The 8,321-nt window shown below is 41.2% G+C and overlaps 1 protein-coding gene across 1 annotated transcript in view; it reads left to right on the top strand.

Annotated features, from left to right (window-relative positions):
* The first annotated feature begins 5,886 nt into the window (after positions 1-5,886).
* LOC128427115 (SH3 and multiple ankyrin repeat domains protein 1) overlaps positions 5,887-8,321 on the top strand; it is a 40,489-nt gene continuing 38,054 nt past the window's right edge. Inside the window, exon 1 of the mRNA XM_053414205.1 lies at positions 5,887-6,142. The gene's annotated coding sequence lies outside the window, so the exon portion shown is untranslated. The remainder of the gene's footprint in view (positions 6,143-8,321) is intronic.

The raw sequence follows: 8,321 nt of genomic DNA, 5'->3' as shown, positions 1-8,321 counted from the left end.
TCTGATCTAATAACAGAACCCCCTTTGTCTTCTTCAAGCCATTTTTCCTCTTCATCGTGACCCAGGTGCCAGCCATGTTAACCTCTGGACACAGTGGTGTCGTGTTTCCCATAATGTGCCACTCCTCCCCAGACGGCGTGTGTCGATCCCTGAGCCAGAGTATAAGAGCATGAAAATGAAGAAGAAGGACACCAGAACGAGGGGGCTCACCACGTTTCCTCAGGCGGTAAGAAGCACCGAGGCTCAGGGATTCACCCCCGCTGCCCCGCTCTGGTGTCTGAAATCAATGGGATTATCCTGCGTCCATCTGTCAGCGAGAGAACGAGTGAGAATAAGAGGGAGAAAGATATTCATCACTGGCATCTAATAACACTGCAGGGAGGAACGTTCCTGGCAGTTTGTTTGTGCCAGCATCAAGTTACAAACACACACTCACATACACACACACACACACACACACAAAGGGCAAATAAAGGGACAGAGGAGAACAAGGAGAACTGTAGTGGGATTAGAGCAAACTGTCGATTTAATGGGCCAACAATTGCTTTCTTGAACAAATCCAATAAGTGGCAATGTGGTCAATATCAACCAGTAAGCAATGAGGTTCCTTCCACTACCACAGATGCATAAAAACATTGAATAATTGCTTCTCTTTCTGGACACTTTATCATCATTATCTATAGGGTGTTTTATCCACTATAGCAACTTTATAATAGCCAGCAGTTCCCAGTGGGTATTTGTTGGGAAATTGGGTTTCTTCACCATGATTAGAGGTGTTGCAAAGAAACAACACTAAATATCAACAAGTAGAGTATCTGTTATCAGCAAGTCGAGTGATAATCATTGTACTGGCTCTCAAACAACGATAAATCATGTAATCCCCTAAAAGCGTATCCTAACCCAGAACTCCCTTTCTCTTCTGTTTGCTCACAGATTCTGGAATAATTTACTGGTTCGTGTTCATGTTCAACGAAAACCAGTTACTTTTATTGTGTTCTTTACGCCAATACAAGAAGAAGACGAATTCTATACCAATTTGGATGATACCAAGTTGGTTCAAATATAAGACAACCTTTGTCTAATTTGAAACAATGATTGTTTATGATATTCTATTTTCATATACATATTGGTAAGAGAATCTTTATGGGCTCGATGAAACCATTCAGTGATAAATATGTCAAGAGATCTGGAACGGCTCCGCTAGATCGAAACCTTTCTCTGGCAAATGTGAAACGTTTTTTTTCAAACCAAAGACTGTATATAAAGATGGATGGATGTCTACACTTTCTCCCACTATCCAGAAATACAGCTGAAATATAGAGAAAAAACAACACTTGCATATAGAACAAAAAACAATTGTTGAGAAAACGATTATTTGACCTGTACTTGGACTTTTATTTTCTTCCACCTGGTGGCGAGCAAGCTGCTTTGGCTTCACTCTTGGAATATGTTGCTCCCATGTGTGAACTTCCTCTTCCTGTTGTGGACTTCCTGTTTTATTTTCCTGTTTGATTGGACTTCCTGTTCTTGTAGGTTTTCCCGCTAGTTTTCTGATGCACCTGTGGCTCCCTTGCCACTTAGTCCTCAGTGTATTTAAACCTTGTGTTGCTGATGTTCAGATGACATAAAGCATCTAAGCCTCTGTTTCAGTTCAACGCTCTACTTGCGTTTTTTTTTTCTTCTCCTTTTGTGAACTCCTGGACTGACTCTCCTGCATTTTAATTTCGGAATCCTCCATTTTGGATTTGTTTGTTTGCACAGATCCTCTTCCTGTGTTCAACTCTCGCCAGCCCCAGCCCTCAGTAAGCCTGCTCCCTCTTGTTGCTCAGATCATCTTTCTCTTTGCACTGGGTTGTCAAAGCTACTTATAGTAAGTTTTTTAGCTTTATAACTTTCAGAAACAGAATGTTATGCATAAGAGCCATGAGGGCATTGCTTTAAATTTTGAAAATATTGAGCCCAACTCTATAATATTCAGAGTCTGCCTGGTCTTGTTGCTGATAAAAACCACTCTGCTGTTTGCCCTAAACTGAATTTGTCTGTTTCTAAAAAAAGTGACCTTTACCTTCATTTTTTCCATAGCAACACAACCACTTAAATCTTAATGTGAAATGGCCCTTGAGCATAAATCACTTTCTGGTTGGATTTAGAATCTTCATTCAAAGGTTGGGACTTTAAGAGATTTACCAAAAAAAACATAAAAGCCTCTCAAGGTACAAGGTTTTATAACAAATTACATGTTAAAGCTAAATAATGTTATCTTGTACATTGTTGGAATTGTACATCTGATGTATTACACAAAATGTTCCAGATACGTTTTGAGACAACGAACAGGTCACTAGCTTATCCATCCCTGTACAAGTTACACTATGACAAGGTGTAAGCAAAATTAATGATGATTTGCTTACCTTTTTCAATCAATGAAAGTTGATAAGTTTTATCAAACACTCTATATTATATGCTAAACACTAAAGGGCTTCAGAAAAAAAAACATGTTTGTCCTTAACTCAATAGTCGAATGAAAGCATCTGTAATGCTCTTGTTGGGAGTACTGGGTGTATGATGAGTATCAGGGTTGAAAAATGAGTTGACCAGATCTGAGCTGAACCATCCATCAAGCTGATCAATACCACTGTTCACTTTACACCTCAACTGAATGTAAGGTTTTACTGACTTTGAACATTGGCTACTTATATTTTGAATGTTCATGTCTCGAAATTATCTGTTCTGGTTTACACATGGTTACATTTGACAGAATATTCTGTGTAATTAATTATTAAGAAATGGTAACAATTGTTAGGTACTGCAACATAAAGGATGTTTTACAACCTTAATAATCAGTGGTGCATATCCCATTGTAAACCTGCCTGTTTGCACTTTGGTAATGCTCAGGAGCTACTTATAACATGAAAAGCAGCACTGCTGCTTCATTGCTCAAATGTTAAATCAGTTTGAGTTCAGTGTTTCAGTTACAGGAGTTGGCCACCAGAGTCCAGCACTGCATCAGTTTTCATTACAAGCACAATGCATGACTGATGCCTTACAGTAGGTTTGAGCCTGTATTTCACTGTGTGTCCGTACAGAAAGAAAACGTTTGATTGGGCAATCATGATACAGAAAGTGTGTGAGTGCAGCATCCATAAATAGCAAATGTTGAAATGGGATTGAAACATTTTAAATCTTCAAATTAAATTGGATTTACATACTCTCACTAAAATGTATAGAAATCCTTTTAACCAGTGATTGATTTAAAGCAGCACTTTCTGTTTCACAGCTTCGATTTTTATGAATCTATATTTCTCTCTCATTCTGCCCTCAGCTCCTGTCTCTGCTTCTGCTTTAGTTCATCTTTTCATTCTGACTCTACTTCACCCAAAGCAGAGTGAACCACACTCACACACAAAACAAGACCAAAACAAACAAAATCCCAGCCAGCACAGTCTTACTACTGTATGCTCCATCTGCCCGTGACCCACTTTTCCCTCATCGCCTTTGGCATGAGATGGGTTAACGCAGAAAGCAGGAGGAAAGCTAGTTTCTCAGAATAAGGACATCGGGCAACTATGGCTGCGGAGGCTCCCAAGGTAGGATGACATTGTGGTGAATATACACCATTAGGGCTCCCACTAGAGCTCCCATCAAGGGGTACAATCCAGTCGAATGGCGTCCTTAAAAGGCTGGAAATGGCAGGATCCATCTACAACACCCCTTAACAAAGTGTAGCATAGTGTGTATTAATGTTTTTCAAGTTCACCGTCCTCCGTCTTCCAACTTCTCTTGATGGACTCTAAAAGCTGCCATAAAGCAAACAGAAGGACATTTTCTCACTTGAAACCCTCCAGCTGCTGCTATTCACTGGAGCAGAATTATATATTATACCTATTATGTAAACTCACTTTACCAACATTAGAGCACTAAATAACTTTCTATTTATAATTTATAATTTGGGTCTTGATATTTTGCTTTAGTTTGACTGTTTTCTTTTTAGCATTTTCCTTTACTGGAAGGCTTAACAGTGTAGGTATGGACAGGAAGTGTGTGTGTGTGCTAGAGTAAACTACACATGACACCTGCCAGCCCTGCAGAGCATCATGTGTAGCTCCCAATCCTTTACCCAGTGGTATAATGATGCAGTCACTCATTGAGCCTGTCACAAACAAGCATGCATCACCAGGATTTATCATAGATAGACTGGAAGTGTTTACACAGTGTTAAAATGCATACTGCATAATCAGAAGGTCCCCATTTGGACTCCTGCGAAGGACCCTCGCCTCACGCCACCATCGGTCATCTACAATATTCATCGGAGTTGAGTCCAAATTGTTTAAAATGACACCTGGGGGACGGCAGCAGTAGAGATGATGAATCCTCCCCCCTCTGTGTTTGTGGATGGATATTTGTGGCCAATTACAAGGTCAAACTAAATGTTTGTCTCAAGGAGGTTTCTGCTGTTTCAGGTAGTTTCTTTTTATCACAGTGATGTAGTTTTAATTTTTTATTTGATGCTATAAAAACAGGGCGAGACATCATGATTGACAGCTCAGGCTGGCTTGTGATTGGTCGATTGCTTGCATCAGCAGGACACCAAAACCACGTCTCCATCCCCCATTCGCTACGACTCCAAACACACAACATGGCTGCGTTCAAATTCTGGATATTTTGGTGGAAGGAAGTGGAGACAATTGTCCATCTTTATTTAGAGTCTATGGGTGAAACAGGCTTTAAAGTTTTGGCGAGAGAGAGCAACAAATATACTACATTTCAGCCTGGTGCTGCTCTTTATACCACTTCTTCTCAATGTCAAAGCTCAACATATGGGGGGAAACAGTCCTCTAAGCATTTGCCGGAGAATCTTGTATTTTATATGAAGTTTTTTTCAGCATCAAGTAATTGAGTGATACTTCCACACTGCAAAGAGCAACTGTTAATGCCTCACTTTTAATTGTGCCAACTGAACCACTGGAAACTGTTAACTGCTGAGTTTTCCAACGGTTTTCTCAATGCGATGAGCACAACAACCACGATGTCATTCAACTCAGTTTTCCCAGCAGCCACGGTCTCAAACCTCACCCGATACATGGTGAGGTAACCGAGACAACGTGCTTCTTTCTTTTCATTCAGGTGAATAGACCCTTTGAATGAGAGAAGACGGCATTGTCCTTCTAGTTCGTTCAAAGTCAGACCATTCCCCTGACCACTAATTGGTGGTGATGATGAACGATGACCACTGAACAAACGTGTAGCTGCGACATCTGACTTCACAAAGGCCCCATTTTATCAATGGAGGGAAGTCAAAACCATTTTTCTTTGCCTGCGACGACCTCTGGGCGTCAAAGATAAAAAGAGAACAGTGAGGTGGCCTGAATCCATCCACCCACCGCGCGCGCGTGTGTGTGTGTGTGTGTGTGTGAGAGAGAGAGAGAGAGATGGGAAAGAGAAAGACAGAGGGAGGATCATATCATGGGACAAGTGAGGGTGTTTGATTGATAGAGTGACAGAAATAATGAGGGTGAGAGGCAGAGGATGGAGGATGCTGAAGAGTGGAGAGTGAGAGATGGAATGCAAGCGGGACAGTGACAAAAGGAGAGAGAGAGAGAGAGAGAGAGAGAGAGAGAGAGAGAGAGAGAGAGAGAGAGAGAGAGAGAGAGAGAGAGAGAGAGAGAGAGAGAGAGAGAGTAATGAAGAAAATTTGGGATAATTGAATAGAAGAGCACTTGAGCGTGAGAGCGACTGACAGACGGATGGTGAGGAGGCTGCACATTGGAGGAGAGAGATCAATGTAGCTGCTGAAGAGAGAGGGAGAGTAGAGAGAGTGCAAGAGAGAGGGAGAGATGGGGAGAGAGAGAGAGGGAGAGATGGCTATACCAGGGCACAGAGTAGGTGAAAGTGAGTGTGTGTGTGAAAGAGAAAGAGGGGCTGCAGAATACAGTGGCTCAAGCTGGCTCTCACCGCTGCACATTTAAACACTAGAAGGCATGAAAATGTGATTTTTGAAAGAGGAAAAAGCAAATCTTTTTTTTTTTTTTCTCTCATCTGTATTTTATCCATCGGATCTTTATCTCATCTGTTCTCTTTGTGGTTTATAAAGGAGGTCGCAGCGGATACAACGAGGAGCAACACAGACTGAACTGCAGACTGGAAGGTATTGACTTTTTCATAATACAAATGTATTCACCCTAATAAGAGCAACTGCCTTTCGTATGTCACAATGAAATCAAAGTCATATGTAGTGAATTGATATATGAAAAAAAAGTATTAGGACAAAAAATCTGGAAATTAATTAGCATCCAGGTTTGTGAGGGTAAAAGCGAGAGCACTTAAAAAGAAGCGGGTGCTGCTGGAATTGTGGCAGAGAGAGAGAGAGAGGAGGGGGGAGACAAACGTCCTCTGAGGTCTGATTCATATTTTTCATGTAAGTGGGGAGAAAAAGCAAAGTGGAACAGATAAGAAGAAAAATTACAAAGATCACAGAGCGTTCAAAGAAAACTCAAAATTCACTCCAGAGCAGCTTTAACACTGTTTTCTAAAAGCTTTATTTGGAGCATGATGCGGCTGTGATGAGGGTTATGTTGATTTGTTTTCTCGTAGTTAGTGTGAAATCATAGAAATAAAAAAAATCTGGACACAGTGGACCGTGATGGTGAAAAAGTTAATTTCTCAGGATGAGGATTTAGAAAAATAATCCTGAATCCAACTTCATGGCCATAATTGAATCTCTTGTGACTAGTTAAGACCCTGTTCCATGTAGATGACTCCGTGCTCATTATTAATCAGAATTCTACATTGTACAACTGCTCCCCCACAGTTACAAAGTAGGTTATGACCTGCTGCATTACAGGGATCTGTGCACAGAGGAAATGGAGGGGGGAATAATTTATAATAAGCTAGTAATCAGTCTGGGAGTTGTAGGGGGAAAAAATAATGCTTGGGTAAAAATGTACATTTGTGTAATTCTAATGATAATACCAACGAGACACTTACAGGATGGTGTGATAGGAGTTGATATGAAATGTTAAGCGTAAACAAACGAGAGCTCATCAACACCCACACTTTACAAGCTCCTTCCGTTGCGACTTGTCAAAATCATTACGTGCAAGTGAGTTACGGTGTCAGCTGATGGAAACACACACAAACAAACACACACACAAACACGTACAGTTCATTGACCTACATTTCCTGGAGACTTACTGTAACCTTAACGACAGTTTTCTACTTGCTTAAACCTAACCTTAACCTAAACATAATCTTCACCTAAACCAGATCTTAAACTACACCTAATCTTAATCCTACCTTAAAAACCCTACCTTAATGTCTTCACCTTTTAAAATGTAATGATCTACGTTATGGGGACTTGCTTTTTGTCCTCATAATACGACGTGTTAAACAGATTTATGTCCTCTACACACACACACACACACACACACACACACACACAAACACACTTGCGCAGCTTTCCCTAATAGGACTTTGCATTAACTTCCATTCATTATGTACAGCCTAACCACTAACTAAACCTTGCCCATGACAAATTCATTTCTAACCTTAACATAAACGCTTTTCCACTTACCACTAACCTTAAACAGGAAATTATTGCCTCATCAGAACCAAGCTTTGATCCCCATGAGGTCTACTGGTCCTGATAAGGTCAGTGTTTGTGCTGGAAAAGCTCCTAAAGAGGTGAAAAAACGAGTGCACACATGCACACACACCTCCTTTATTTCCTATTTCTCCTCTGCACCAGTGGTGTGTACCATCTCTTTGCACTTTCACCCTGGATGCAACATAATTGACTTTGCACAGCCTCCTAAGACCTGCCCCACGCGGCTGAAATGCATAACAAGCAAAACTGCCTTTAAAAGCATATTTCTCGATCGGAGAGCTGGAGAGCTGCGCCGAGGGAAATTCATTTGGAAACGAAAGAAAACAAACAAACTGGCCAATTTAGAGCAGAGTGGGAACACTGAGATTAATGGCTTCCTCTCAAACGCAGAACAATTGATCATTATGGAACAAAGGAGGCCGGTTGACGTTATCAATGCCAGAGCAGCGGAGCGATTATACATGACCTGCGTGTTATGCCAAAGGAGAACGTGGTCAGGCAACAATTGAATGGAGGATGAAAGACATGAGAAGTACTGGATCTGGCAGAAAGCTTAATGTGTCTCCCTGATTCAGAACATTTCCACCACCACTGCCTACTTACTTCCACTCCATCCTGCCCTGCCTCATGCTGCTCTTCCCTGCCTGGTCCTGTTCTGTCCTGCATCATCTCTGCAGGAGGAGCAGGAGTCGATAAACAGGCCGGTTCCTGTAGCAGATGT

The sequence above is a fragment of the Pleuronectes platessa genome, chromosome 21, assembly GCF_947347685.1.
Source record: "Pleuronectes platessa chromosome 21, fPlePla1.1, whole genome shotgun sequence".
Taxonomy (NCBI): Eukaryota; Metazoa; Chordata; class Actinopteri; order Pleuronectiformes; family Pleuronectidae; genus Pleuronectes; species Pleuronectes platessa.
The sequence above is the reverse complement of the archived record's forward strand: the minus strand, read 5'-3'. Positions and strand labels throughout refer to the sequence as shown.